Source organism: Chrysemys picta, chromosome 13, assembly GCF_011386835.1.
Source record: "Chrysemys picta bellii isolate R12L10 chromosome 13, ASM1138683v2, whole genome shotgun sequence".
NCBI classification, from domain to species: domain Eukaryota; kingdom Metazoa; phylum Chordata; order Testudines; family Emydidae; genus Chrysemys; species Chrysemys picta.
In genome coordinates, this window is record NC_088803.1 from 28,530,908 (window position 1) to 28,546,378 (window position 15,471).

The 15,471-nt window shown below is 48.1% G+C and overlaps 1 protein-coding gene across 4 annotated transcripts in view; it reads left to right on the plus strand.

Annotated features, from left to right (window-relative positions):
* RALY (RALY heterogeneous nuclear ribonucleoprotein) overlaps positions 1–15,471 on the plus strand; it is a 262,138-nt gene that overhangs the window by 209,381 nt on the left and 37,286 nt on the right. Inside the window, exon 1 of one of the 4 annotated variants that reach the window (XM_065565720.1) lies at positions 5,230–5,273. The exons of the other annotated variants lie outside the window; for them this stretch is intronic. The gene's annotated coding sequence lies outside the window, so the exon portion shown is untranslated. Of the gene's footprint in view, positions 1–5,229; positions 5,274–15,471 lie in introns of those variants that run through there. 4 annotated transcript variants of the gene reach the window in all.

Consider the following 15,471-nt stretch of genomic DNA (forward strand, 5'->3'; position numbering starts at 1 on the left):
AGAAACTTGTTACCAAACCAAGCCAAGGTACAGGATGGAAACTCATGTTTGCCCTTTGTCAGCAACTGCAATAAGAAGGCAATAACAGCCCGGCTGTGTGCTTGCACTGAAATAAGCCTCATGCAAACGGGGAGAAGTGGATTTTTCTTTTTCTTTTTCTTTTTTTTGCCTTGTCTTCACTGACAGTTCATCACTAAGATTGAGTCCTCTGGGGCCTTAGACACCTGGCTCTCAATTAAACAGCTAATCTGTGAAGCAAAGCACTTACAGCAGGAAGGAAAAATAGCTTATCTAGTAAACCAGCTCCGGCCGTAGGCTGTGACTGAATTGAATATCAATATTTGTAAGGGATTCCTGCACGGTAGTGACAGCAGTGACCATGACATTGTTTCAAGCACCCCTATTCTAATCTGTCAGAGACGGAAAGCACTGATGGCTGAGTCACTTTGTCAAGGGAGGTCCGTGTGCTTCAGAGAGCTGGTCACGGCCTTTTCTGGGCCCAGGATGCATCCTGCCTGGCCATGCTGCCTCCCCCCTGGCAGAGGGGCGTAATAAGAGAGCTCAGAGAGCCTGCTCAATGTTGCTAATCACTCTGGCTGCATGATGCCAGAGCTCCTTGACCTTTAGGGGATGCAAAGCTAATTAATCTCATATTAAATTTTCCAGCCCTGGCCTTGGTGAACAAGCTTCTTTCTGACATGTTTAATTGGGCATGATATCTGTGGGGAGTGTCAGTCCCAGGATCAGGATTAGAGAGAAGGGAGGCAATGCGGGGAGGGGCTCCATTTTATGGGGGTGTGGACTCCCACCCTCTCTCTTCCCCTAATGACGCCTGCTACTCTAGCACTGGCTGTAACCTGGACAATGTGACTGTATTCCATTTTAATGTGCTCTCTGTGTGAGGCAGGTGTCTTAAACCAGAGGAAATAAATGCATGCATCAGGAGGATCTCTGGCCTATTGGTCTGGCAGACAGAGAGTTAATGTGCTAGGTCAGGATTTCCAGCAGCCCAGATCAGGCATGGTTGATGTGGAAACCCTGGAAGCCCAATTCATCATTGTGCCACTCCTTGCGATTAGGAAGGAACCAACCACATCCCAGGTACCTGGAGCTCCTGAAAGATGCATCTGACCACTTTGGTAGGATTCTCTCAACTTACTGACCTGGGTTAAATGTGGTCAGGTTATTGACAGATCCTACTGCCTCTGGCTTAACACAACAAGCATTGCCATATTAACACAACGGGCCAGACCAAAGTACACAGGTATAGCTGCTACTGAGCCACTGCTAGACATGGACAGATATACACTGCTGGAGAAGAATGACACTTTTACCAGCAAACCTCTGGCTGCTGATAGCAATGGGGCACTATATTGTTTTATTTTAAAACCCTTCCTAAAAGCTGTCTCTAGTTTGTCAGGCATCATGTGTCAAGAGCCTGCAAAAGGCTGGTTTTGGTAACATTTTCCACTGGCAGAAATGTTGCAGTGTCACCAAACCCAAGCAATCAAAGATTAGGAGACTGGTTTAAACAGCATGAGAATTTCAAAAATAAGAAATATGAGGTTATTTTTGTTTGTCTTATGGCTTTTGAGCCTTTCAGAGTCACGTCTTCAAGCCTTTCTCTGCAACCACAAGGGCTAGAAATTTATTTTGGGGGGTTTTTTTAGATGAAAGCTGAAAGTTTCCATTAATCACATAACTCCAAGAGCTGGTGCTTTAAGAAAAAGGCCGAATAGGTGAGATTCATGATAAAGTCTCCAGGGCTGACAAGATTGTTAATTCTTCTCATTACCTCCTGAAACAGGAGTTTGGGGAATGACTAAACCTACTTCCCAACCGAGAGAAATGGTTGACAGTGGCGATTTTCCTCTGAATATTGATGTTTCTTTAACCAGTCTTGGCATTAGAACCAAAGTCATCCCCCACCCCTCTCCATGGGGCATGTTCTGCTCTCCATTATACTAGTGTAAATCCACAGTAACCTCGCTGACTTCAGCTGAGCTACCACTGATATACACAAGTATAGCGGAGTACTGAACTGGGCTTTGTGTTACCTGAATCGATTATGAATGACACTACTCTTGTATTTCACACTGGTTGTGTCAGTGTTAAACCACATATCAAATGGCATGTGAGCAAACAGATGTTTAAAAAGGCATTAAAGAAATTCTGCTCTTCAGGAGGGAGTTTAAAAAAAATAAAAATCTTCTCTCCAGTGACTTAATATGGTGCAGATGTTTCCAATATAAACTTCCTTTTAATTCAATATAATTACAAAGGAAAATAAATATTCCCCTACATTAATGATCTCCCAGGTAGGTACTATTTTAAAGTGATTACAGTATTTATAGAACACACACACACATTTTTTTTTTTGACTGGGATATAGTGGTGTGATGTTAGAACACGGTAGCTAGCTTGACCTAACAGTGTTTCAGTGTTCTCGACTCTCACAATTTTACTGAGAGTCCTGAGATCTTTGGTGTTTCTCTTAAAGCCCCAGCCCCCTGGGTTATGAGAATCTCAAATTTTCATTTTGGAAAAGGGTGTTTGTAGCCTCATGATTGTGGGGAAAAGCTGGAAAATGTGACCCCCTAGAACCACAGAACCCAGAAGGCGGGGAGAGGGGGGGAAGACCCAATATTTCTTCATTTTTAAAAAATTGTGATTTTTAAGACAAGTTCATGATTTTGAGGGGTTGACTCATTATGTGTAACACTTGGGGTGGGCAATGCTGCTTTCTCAAACTCTAAAACAAGGCACAACATGCTAAGCTGATCAAGTTAGAGCCAAGGATCACCCAGGCTTTATGTCGACCAGTGAACATGGGCAGCAGTACAACACACTTTATTCTGATTACAGATTGAGCAGGTGTTTGTTAGATCAAGGCATGATCTGATGTCATGCCTTTAAATCCTGGTCGAGCCAAAGCCATGGAAGCAGATGCTTCCAGTGTCTGCTTTATTGACTGCCTCCAGTCTCCGTAGGTGCATTTCTCAGTCAGGGAGCCAGTTATAAGACACATTTAATTCTTCGGTGTCTGAATACTCTCCACTGAGACATGGCTAGAAAGGTAAGATTCCAGGGGCCCGTCTGTGCTTTCCTGGCTGCTCACACGTTGCTTTTTGCTGCTTTCACATCTCACCCTTGGGAAAGACAGAAGTCAGAACCTTGGCCAGGACAGAAGGGGAGCCCTGAAGATGCAAGAGAGACTCTGGAGCTCCTAAGGGGAGGCAGATGGGTCAGATAACACCTGAAGGGACCACAGGGACAGTGGAGGGGCAGTGGACCTATCCTCCTCCCCTCAAACACTAGAAAGGGAGCAAGATCTAGATGGGGGTGTTTGTAAGGTGGTTTCACAAAGCCTACCTATGCTTTGCATGTTCCAGTCCGTGGGAGGTGGCAAGGCCTTGTGGTCTGGGCATCCTGCTGAGAGATGCGTGTCCTGTCCCGGGCTCTGCCACAGATTTGTTGTGTGAGGTTGGACAATTCACTTCCCCCTTTTGTGCCTCAGTTTCCCCACCTGAAATAGAGGGATAGTGGTACTTGTCTGCCTTTGTGAAGCACTCTGAGCTCTATAGATGAAGAATGCTTATGTAACTGACAGATATTATGGCGGGAAGTTCATTTCACCCTTTTGTTTCTTTTCTTTTTTTCTTTGCCTTTTTTTTAACTCAAGTCGAGCATGTTGCAGCCTTCGTTGTGGTGTAGATTGGTATAACGGCTGTGGTAATGTAACATGCCATGAATATGGTTGTCACCATTATAATAGTCATATAGAGCCTGTCTCGGCAGCATGCACCTTTCTAATCAGACCAGTGGCGCTGGAACTAGGGTTGCCAAGCCTCCAGAATTGTCCTGGAGTCTCAAGGAATTAAAGATTAATCTTTAATTAAAGATTATGTCATGTAATAAATCTCCAGGAATTCATCCAACCAAAACTGGCAACCCTAGCTGGTACACTTTTAATAGTGGGGGTGCTGAAAGCCATCCCACTTACCCCTGTCCGTTCCCCCCCCACAGAGCTGGGGCTGGCAGCAGGGCTTTGTCTCCAGGAAGCGGGGACCCAGACAGGGGTAAGAGGGCTGAGGCTGGGGCCACAGCTGGGGGTGGGCGTGAGGCCAGCAGCAGAGCCCTGCATAAAACCTGGGGGTGCTGCAGCACTCCCTGCACCCTTAGTTCCCACACCTATGAATCAGACATATCACCAAGATCCCTGCTCTTTTTCAAGCCAGGACTCCCCTTGGCCTTTTACTCAACATATCAAAAATAGAACACCTTGATAAGATGCTGCACAATGTAGAGGCTTTCTGGAGAGCTGTATCCCTCCCTCCCCGTGGAAAGAACCAAAGCCAATGTGGCTGATAAGGTGCTGGATTTAATCTGCATATGCCGTGTAATGCTCACATTGCTAGAATGCAATTAGTGGAAGCATGAAATATTAATATGTGATGATTAAAAATGTCCCTTTTTTAGTTGTTACAGTAACAGGGGCACTAAGTGCTGTGAAATGAATATTATATGTTAAAGAAAAAAAGGGGAAAAAAGGCCCTCAGTGAAATGCTCTGAAAGGGCACAGAGAAAGTGCTTTCTTTGGGGAACAATAGGCTAATATGGGCTTCTGTCTCGCCAGCAGAATTATTCCTTGCACAGGCTTTTTGTCTAAGATCTCAAAGCACTTTGTAAACAGTTTATTAAGCCTCAGACAAGTCATTGTTACTAAACTGAAAGGATAAATGACTTGCCCAAATTCTCACAGCAAGTCAGAGCTGGAACACAGGAGCCATGATTCCCAGCTGCCTCCTGCTCTAACCACTATACCAGACTCCTTCTCCGAGTTAGGATTATAACCCAGAAGTATATTAGCTTTCTACAGGTTTGGCTCCAGAGCAGAGGTTATTGTTCCTTTTCCAGTTTGAAAGGAATATTTTGATGGGCAGGTTACACTCACGTAGCATCTTGCTTGGCACGTCAGTGGAGACTCCAGATCCTTGCTGGCTCCATCGCAAGTCCTTCTTAGTGGCCTGCCATCATCTGGCCTGACTTTGCATCCACCATCTGGCGCCTGAGCAGGAGTGTATGCCTGCCATCCAGACGCCTTTCAATCCCATATCCTATCTCATTCTGCAATTCCTGAACAGCATCCGCAAGCAAGAGTGATTATTGGGGACCCTGAAAGAGGCGATCTATTATCCATTCTGTGCAAGCCTACCATACAGAGTGAGAACTTGTCACACGCTGGAGAGAAAGATTTGCACCAGGATGATAAAGTAAGGAGTTCTGGGGAGGGGGAGGGGAGCACAGCTCCTCCTACTCCTGAGCTGCTGCTCAAGGGCTAGGGAGAACTTCCCCTCTTCCTCGGCCAAGGCAGGGAGAGTTCCCCACCTGTTTCAACCTGTATTCAAAGGATGGTTGTGACTTGGTGCCACAGAAGGATGGAGGGAAAGAGTCCAGATAGATGGGGCAGCACCAGAGAAAGAGGGACATGCGTGCACCAGCCACAGGGGGTTCTGGGAAGGGTACAAGAAGACCTGGTGCAGTATGTCTCAGTCGGTGTTTGGAAAGCACCACGTAAAGTAATGGAGCTGTGTCCAGGAGAGGGGAGTAGCAGGCTGCCCAGCTCCAGGAGTGAGGCCATCAGAGTATGGAAGAGCAGAGGAGTGTCACGAGCAGACTGAGGTGGAGGGAGGTAGGAGAGCCCAGAGGTCAGGTGGAATAGAGGAGTGAGGTGAGAGCTTGAGGGAAATGTCTGTGCCTATGAGGTGGCATGGAGAGATGAGGAGTAGGGTAACTAGATATGGGGCCAGAGGGGGATGGAGACAGAAGTGAAGTGAGCGATAGAAGATAGGTCAGTGAAGGACATAAACGCCTAGATGGATGACTGTGGGGGGCTTGTAGCTAAGCCGAGAACTAGGATGGAGACTGCAGGGAGCGGGAGCTGGCAGGCGGAGTGACGTGCTCCAAGGTCAGGGAAGTTGGACAGAGATTGGAGGAATGGGTGGCACTGTGGGGCAGGTAAGTGAGGGGAGTACAGGGACATGACAGCAGAGACAGAGCTATCGATCGAGGTTCCTTTACGGCTCCTCATCACCATGGCATCCGACTTCCTCTCCAAGTAATGTGTGCACACAAAGAGAGGCTTCTCTCATTCCTCTCCTGTCAGCTGGGACTTGACTGTTTATTACGGATGGGGTTTTTGATTGGTTTCAGGGGTGGGGAGGTAGTGGTATTGTGGGAATGGTAATGAGAGAAATGGGGTTTGTCTTTGATTCCTACTCATCCTGATGTGGTCTGAGACAGAGCTCTGGAGGCATGGACCAGGTCTGAGACAGTCATCTCCCGCACACTCCGGCCTCACTCTTAAGGCTGGCAACTCCACTGATGTGGGAGAACACAACTGTTATGGAAAGCCATAATTATGCAGAGTGATGAGGCCCCTCGGAATTTGGGCCAATCCCATGGAAGACTTTGCAAATGAGGACTCTAAGTTAAATCTGATCTGGTTTCCAGTGGACCCAAAGAAGACAGCCTAGCACCGGAGTGGGGTGGGGGGGTCTCGAGGGCTTGTATTTCTGTGCACATGGGCTACTGAGTTCTCTTGGTTGGATATAAGGAAATACTGTTTCACTAGGAGGGTGGTGAAACACTGGAATGGATTACCTAGGGAGGTGGTGGAATCTCCTTCCTTAGCGGTTTTTAAGGTCAGGCTTGACAAATCCCTGGGTGGGATGAATTAGTTGGGGACTGGTCCTGCTTTGAGCAGGGGGCTGGACTATATGACCTCCTGAGGTCTCTTCCAACCCTAATCTTCTATGATTCTATGATTTCTGGAGCCCCCGCAGTAGCCAAAACACACTCTTCTCCTGGAACCACACCCCAAAGCTGTGAGCCTTCTGGGCAGGGCCGGCTCCAGGCACCAGCCCACCAAGCATGTGCTTGAGGCGGCGCCTGGAGGGGGGCAACGCGGCAGGGCCCCGGACGGTTGGGGAGAGCAGCCCAGCCGGGGTCGCCGCCCTCCCTCCGGCGCTCCGGCCGGTTGAGGAGAGCGGGGCCCCGGCCGGGCTCGCCGCCCTCCCCCCCGGCGCTCCGGCCGGTCAGGGAGAGCGGAGAGCCGTGGCGGGCTCACCGCCCTCCCCCCGGCGCTCTGGCAGCCGGGGAGAGCGGAGAGCCCCAACCGTGCTCTCCGCCCTCCTCCCGGCGCTCTGGCCACTGGGGGCTCTCCGCCCTCCCCCCGGCGCTCTGGCCGCCAAGGAGAGCGGAGAACCCCAGCCGGGCTCTCCGCCTTGCTCCCGGTGCTCTGGCCGCTGGGGAGAGGGCGGAGAGCTGCAGCTGGGCTCTCCGCCCTCCTCCCGGCGCTCTGGCGCCGGGGAGAGCAGAGAGCCCCAGCCGGGCTCTCCGCCCTCCTCCCAGCACTCTGGTCTCCGGGGGCTCTCCGCCCTCCCCCCGGCGCTCTAGCCGCAGGGGAGAGCGGAGAGCCCCAGCCAGGCTCTCCACCCTCCCCCTGGCGCTCTGGCCGGTCGGGGATTGCGGGCCCGTGGCCGGGCTCGGCGCCCTCCCCTGCCGCGCTGGAGGCGGCAAAAAAGCCAGAGCTGGCCCTGCTTCTGGGATCTCGTTTCACTTGCTGGAGACACACAGTAGGTGTAGGTCTCTTCCAACCCTGATATTCTATGAATCAGATGCAGCTTTTTTAAGGTTGGTCATTTCACCCCAAGAATTACAATGATCAGATCGCCGGGGAGGAGTAGATAGGTCCAAGGTCAGAGCAGTTGGATGAAGCAAGTTACAGGGATTTGTTTTGTCTACCATTTCACTGTGTGAGCTGAGGTACATCACATCACGTGTTCGTGCCTCAGTTTCCCCATTTTGTAAGAGGGGGATAATAGTGATTACGCACCTCTGCAAAGAGCTTTGAGATCTCGGGGTGAAAAGTGTGATCTGTAAGAGTGCTAAGTGGTTATTTTATTAGTTAGCAAGGAAGCTAAATTGACAGAGCACTGATATGTCACTTCTCAGAGTGAAAGACTCATCGGGCAGCAATACTCCTGGAACAAGATGTGCTTTGTCCACAGCTTTTTCCCTATTTTACAAAAATATATACACTCTATGGATTAGCTCCACTGACTTCAATGGAACTGCCCTGATTTGCACCCGCTAAGGATCTGGCCCAGTTGATTTCAATGGAATCCGGCCTGCTATTCCGCTGAGAATCATTCGGATATCATATCCCTCTCTCTATTCAGGCCACATATTCGCTGCACTGAGGCAGCTTTACCCACATTCCTCCTACACAGCCTGAGAGAGCTCAGCTTGCTGATGTTATTCGTGTTTACAGACACAAACAGCTGGTCCGAGATTCAAACATTTGTAAATATCACCATTCTGGGCTCATTAGAATTTGGAAAGCATTTAGGCTAATAGCAGGCTGAAGCTTTCCTAAGCCAGCACTTGAGATATTGGCATTTTCGTTCTTCAGAGATGCAGAGAGGAGGGGCAGAGGGCCGACAGGATTTTATTTGATTTGGTGCTAGGGTTTGGGTGGGGTTTTTTTCCTAACCAGGGTTCCTAGGATCCCTGAGAGAGAGGAGAATGAAAAGGCCTGTCTCTGCCAAGATAGCATGAAGCAGGGAAGCTAAAGAGACATGATCGGAGCAGGTTGGGAACTAAAATAAACCTGATAAAATGCTATGCAAATTCTAAACATCTGATTCTAAAAGCTAACCTGAAACACTGAGAGGGGGAGCATTTGTTAATAACAGCCACCAAATGGACTACTACTTTTCTGCCCATTCTACCAAGTGGCTGCATAATGCAATGAGATTCCTATGTGCCTGTGCAAAACCCAAGAGCAACCTTTGCACACACCTAGCTGGTGTAAGGTGGGTAATGGTATTGGATCCTGGCAAAGCCAAACAAGCGGATTAGATTCCCTCCGAAGGAATTTCAGGTTTGCCCAACTCCTGAACCAGGTTTTGAAAAGTACATGCACAAAAGCAAGAGCATCTAACATGGGGGCATGTGGAACGCGCTGCAAGCACCCAGCGTGGGCTTTTGGATTGCTCTTAGCTATGTGTGTGTGCCGAGTACATGTGGCTAGATCAGGCATACAGGCTTTTCAAAACGCCCCAGGTGAAGTCAGCGTTCTATTGTCACTGGCAAGTTTCCCACCCTCCTTCTCTTACAGGATTCTAGTCACCCTTAACAGAACAGGCACCCCACTCTCTCCCCTTTAGGTGTCTCCTGGGCTCGGGAGCTCAAGGGTCTCTTTCTTCCTTAGGATTAGAAGGGGTTCAGAGATTAAAATGACCAGGGGCCTGACTAAACTCTCATGTGAAGAGAGATGGGAAAGATTGGGATTGTTTGCCTTAGCAAAGAGATGGAGAAGAGGGGACATGGTACAAATATCTAAAATAATGAACAGCCTAGAGAAGGGAGGTTTGGAACTTCTGTTATCTCCATATCACAGCACAAGAACATGGCGGGGGTGGCGGGGGACATTCAATGCAATTGAAAGGTGGCAAATTCACAATTGATAAAAATGAAATGTTTTTATAAACAATGTACAGTTAGACTGTGGAACTCACTGCCACCAGATCTCATTGAAACCAAAAGATTAGCAGGATTACAATGGGATCAGAAATTTTACATGGATAGCAAAAGTACTGAATTATAACAGTAAATACAAAAAAAAATCAACAAGATGTTTGGATGGGTCATAAACCTTTCTGCAATCTCTAGCTATTGGGGGTTAAGAAGAAACTTTCCCTAGGTCCAGGCTATCCTATAACAACCTGCAGCAGGGTTCCTTGCATCTTCCTCTGGGCTGGTCTACATGTATAGCACTACTGTGATGTGCAGGTACTCCACTTCCCCAGGACGCAGTAGCTATGTCGATAGGAGAAGCCCTCCCATTGACATAGTGCAATCCTCACAAGGAATTTGGACAGTATAACTGTGTCGCTCAGGGGAGTGGATTTTGTGTGACATAGTTACACTGACATAAGTCTGTAATGTAGATCAAGCCTATGAAACATCCGGTGCTGGCCACTGTCAGAGACAGAAACCGTGTCTAGCTGGATCATTGATCTGATCCAGTCTGGCTGTTCCTATCTTCCTAGGTAATGCTGGTGGTGAGATTAATTGCAGCCATCTGTAGGCTGAGGCCACCCCCACCCCCAACTCACTCAGCAGCTGCCAAGCAGTAAGGAACATCCTGAGGCAAGGCAAGCTTGCTTTCCTGGGATAAAGAATGTGACAGAGGGAGAAAAGCCATTCATACTGGAGCTGCAGCTGTATTAAGACAATAACCTCCCTCCTTCCATGGAGAGTGCCTGAGCACGTGCATGGGACACGGTGAAGGTCACAGTTCATCATGTACTAGTCCCTGTGGCCCTTTATGCTCCCCAGTCCTTGGCAGAGGAAGTCCTATTGATCAGCAGTCCCTGGGACTTCTGGCATGTAAGGAAAATTCTTTCTCTCCCTGCAGTTGCCAAAGGCATTTTCCTAAGGCAGGATCTTTTATCGGGGCCAGAGGCAAAAAAAGGCTGATAGACTAACTAGTCCAAATCACTGAGGGAAGTATCAGCATCTTCCCTTCAATTCTCCAGGAATCCTAGATGATGGCTAATAACCACGCCCTGCTTTGCTTAGGGCAGACTAGCTAAAACCTACAGTTCACACGCAGGGTGCCAGCCGATAGTGGAGAACTAAGTGAATTCAAACTCTTCGCCCTCTAGGGACTGGTTTTCCTCTCACACACATGGGGTAAATCAAGAGTAACTCCATTGACTCCAGTTTTATGCTGGTTTAAGTGAAATCAGGATCAGGCTCTAAGCTTGGAGTATGCAAAGAGTAAAGACAACGGGATGTATTTCAGGACCCCAAGCATTCAATTTGGAAGGCAGCAGAAGTAGGAGAAGGCCTGAGGACCCAAATTTTCCAAAGGGGTCTCAGTGGCTGCTCAGCACTTTCTGAGAAGCAGGCCCTAGATATCTCAAACTGGGACCCCAGAATTAGTGAGCACTTGAAAAGGTTTGGCCTTTAATGTTTCTATTCCTCAGTTTCCCCAAGTCTGCTGTGCTGATAATGATGATAACCTGAGTAAAGCACTGTGAGAACTTTGACACCTCTGTGTAAGCTCAAAAGCTCGTCCCTCTCACCAATGTTGGGAATCATAGCAAAGGGATAGATAATGAGACAGAAAATACCATATTGCCTCTATATAAATTCATGGTATGCCCACATTTTGAATATGCATACAGATGTGGTCACCCCATCTCAAAAAAGATATATTGGAATTGGAAATGGTTCAGAAAAGGGCAACAAAAATTATTAGGGGTATGGAACAGTTTCCATATGAGGAGAGATTAATAAAACGGGGACTTTTCAGCTTGGAAAAGAGATGACTAATGGGGGATATCATAGAGGTCTATAAAATCATGATTGGTGTGGAGAAAGTAAATAAGGAAGTGTTATTTACTCCTTCTCATAACACAAGAAGTAGGGGGCACCAAATGAAATTAATAGGCAGCAAGTTTAAAACAAACGAAAGGAAGTATTTCTTCACACAACACACAGTCAACCTGTGGAACTCTTTACCAGTGGACATTGTAAAGGCCAAGACTATAACGGGGTTCAATAAAGAACTAGATACGTTCATGGAGGATAGGTCCATCAATGGCTATTAGCCAGGATAGGCAGGGATGGTGTCCCTAGCCTCTGTTTGCTAGAAGCTGGCAATGGTCGACGGGATGGATCACTTGATGATTACCTGTTCTGTTCATTCCCTCTGGGGCACCTGGCATTGGCCACTGTTGGAAGACGGGATTCTGGGCTAGATGGACCTTTGGTCAGACCCAGTATGGCCCTTCTTATATTCTTAAAGAAAACAAATCTCTGGCTATTTTAAGCTCCAGGGGTGAAAAGAGAAATGTAATCAGAGCAAACCCAAACCACGTCCAGCTTGTTAAGAGTGGAATCTAGCAGGCATAGTGTTTCCAATTTTAGTGTTGGGTTAATAGAATCAAAGAAGGTAGAGATGGAAATGATGTATTAAGCCATCAAGTGCCTCCCACTGTACCCAGTAAAGGATTGTTCCCTATGCCATATTTCCAAGCGCTTGGTATAATATGGTTTTAAATGATGAAAGGACTGGACCGTCTCTTCCTTTGTGCTTTTAAAATTAAAGGGCTGGGTCAGGAGTGTTTGACAACAGAGGAAGAAGAAGGAAGCATGACAGCATAGAGCTGGTGGGCTCTGCTAAACAGGCGCTGCATTTTGGCAGAATCAGCTGCATTTCAGCGGAGGTTGATGTCTCGTTTGTAGCAGTGTGTTTGGTTTGGAAAGTGCTTTGGGAGGAAAGGGGCTATGTCCATGTAAGGTCACCAGTCTGGCATACACAGCAAGGGTACATTTCCTCTCCCCTGAACTCTAAAGTGAAATTCTGAGACAGAGATTTCATGTTCCATCTCTCTGAGCTAGCTTTTCCCATGGAAGTAACATACAATATGTATGAAACATGCAGTAATGTGTTCCCCAAAATCAGACCTGCTTCTGGAAAGAGGGAGAGAAAAATCAGGCTATCACCGGACTGCTGTCATCTTTGTATGTGCTCAGCAACCACCGCAACAGGCGTGATGTCAGGCAGATTGAGCAGGACTAGAGATTTAATTTCACAGAGCTGTCAATTCAGCCTTCCCCCTTGTTTTGAGAGATGAGTCCTTTTCTCAGCTGCTGTCTCTGGAATACCACAGGCAAGGAAATCGGAGCAGCATGGCTTAGGGTTATGGAAAATGGATTGGAGTTAGTTAATAGCCAAGTCACTGAGTGGCTGACAGCCTGTCTGTTCCCAAGGTAACAGTGACACCTGCTGTTCATCGACAACTCGGCTAGTTGCAGCGCTAGGCATTTAGGGAGGCTGAATTCACAAGCTCTGCCACTGAAATGTAAAAGCAAGACTAGAGAGACATCAGACTGCCTGAGGCTGCATAACAGGGAGTTTGACACCTAAATGTCATCATCTGCAGCCACAAAACTGAGCTCCTGGCTGATTGCAAGTGCAAAACCTTGGGTGCAAGCGCTGGCTTTTATTTGTTTTGAGCGATATGAACATTTTTAACAGGTGCTTGCCGTGCATTAAAGATACAGCCATAATTGCAGGAGCTGGATTGAGATCACTTTACAAATGGGGCCCTAGGACTTTCATTAAGTACCAGCAGGTAAAAGCTTTTCTATATTATTTGTAAAGCTTTGATTTATGAATAAAAATGGATTTCAATATTGAACTAGATTCCCCATGAGAGCATCTCACTGAAACCCTAAGTGCTAGACTAGAATCCTGGTAAGCACAGTATAGCCAGCAGCAGTTCTCCCATGGCTGGGGCAGAGTCCTTTCCCTCACAGACAGACTCTGAACCCTGCAACCCGGGGAGACACGATCCCCACTCTATGACACTGAGCATGATGATGTACAGAGGGTCTGCTTGCTCTGTGCTTGTTGGGAACTGTCTTTCCTTTTTCAAGACCATTTTTTTCTAAATGTATTTAGTGTTGGCAAAACTCTGCAGGGTATAAAACTGACATTGCTGGAGCCCTCAGGGCAGGAACAGCACAGGCAGCTGACGTATAATCTTATCCCGACTCCATCCCCCACAACTTTCCTGAGTCCTGTTGTGGAGGGACCAACTCTTGGGCTGGGAGAGGATTTCAGGGGTCCATGGCACATTGAACTCTTGGTCTCTCTGAGGAGACTGGCACTGCCAGGCAAGCGGTGATAACTGATGTTAACACCTATCATTGAGAAACAAACTTCAGTCACCAACTCCTTCCAGGTGGGCCACTGAACAGCAGTAGAATGTGGTAACCGTTTCCACAACCCCTCACTTACAGGTAGCCTAATGGCAGGGAAGTGCAACAATAACTGTTCCTTTAGGATGAAATTCACCCTTGTGCAGAGCATCCACACAAGGCCTATTCACCACTTAGCTCCCCAAACTAGAGCTTATGTGAGAAGTATGTGGCGCCTAGGCTTCATGCTACCCTTTGCAAAGGGGTGAATTTCACCCTTGGTGACCAAAACCCATTATCCAGTGAAGCAACGTTATGGTATTGTTTTTATTCCATGCTGCACGTTGTTATGTAGCTGAGATTGCTACTTGTCTGGACCTGCAAGAAGAAAGCTGTTGTTTTGTGGTGTGAACTATAATTCACCAGGAACCGAGTGAAGGCCAACAAATTCACTGGGGCTTTTTACAAGTGACCAGGAGGGGTTTGCAATCAATCAGATCAGAGCCAGATGAAAAGAGAAGCTCCTGGAGTGAGAAATGGCTCAGCTCCATGCAGGGTGTCACAGGAATAAGGCTGACAAGACAGAATGGAAACATATCGGATGCTGAAATTCAAGAATAGCTGAGACAGAGATTGTAATGGGGACATGGCACCCGATGCAGTTGTGCTGGGGAAGCAACAGATGAATCAATGACATGTTCACCCCAAATCAAAAAGAGCATTGCAGACAATCAGGCAGCCCCAGCCCGTGGCCTGTGTGTGAGGGTAGTTAGCTAACTGGGCTCATCACAGGGACTTCTTGTTTCCAGCCTCAAGAAAATTCAGAGTAGAACTTTGCAAAATATATATTACAAACCCCCAAAGCAAGCCAAACATCCCAGGTCTCATTACAAACTCAGCCAAAGCTTTGTAAGGTTTGCAGCCTTCCAGGCAAACCCAAACCCGGGGCATCAATCTTGATTCAGCATGAATTTAAGCACATGCCTAACTTTCCCTACTCAGATGCTTAAGCACCGTGCTGATTCGGGGCCAGAGCAACAAGGGGCTGAGCTGTGATTTCAAAACCATGCAAAACTTGTTACGAATTCAGCTAACGCCCGGCATTTTTGACTGGGTTGCAGTTTGTGTTCAATGAAATCCAAACCAAATCAAATTTCAAAGGGGCCAGGACTGACGGGATGGGAAACCAAAATAAACTGATAACCCCATTATAGTCTAAATTCTACCACAGCGATCGGCAACCTTTGGCAAGCGGCGAGAGCCGAGGGATGTGCTGGCCGCCGCTTCCTGCCAGTCCCATTGGCCTGGAGCGGCGAACCACGGCCGGTGGGAGCCGCGATCGGCCGAACCTGCGGATGCGGCAGGTAAACAAACTGGCCCGGCCCACCAGGGTGCTTACCTTGGTGGGCCGCGTGCCAGAGGTTGCCGATCCCTGTTCTACCATCTACCCTTTGAATTCGCAAATTATTTACTACAACCAGGGCCGGCTTTAGGCTGATTCCCTTGATTCCCTGGAATCGGGCCCCGCAGGTAAGCGGGCCCTACGCCCGCGCCTAAGAGGGCCCTGCGCCTTAGGCTCACCCGGCGGCGGTCCGTTCCAGCGGCATTTCGGCGGTGGGGGTGGGGTCCGCTCCGGGGTCTTCGGCGGCATTTCGGCGGCGGGGGGTCCTTCAATGCCGTGGGAGA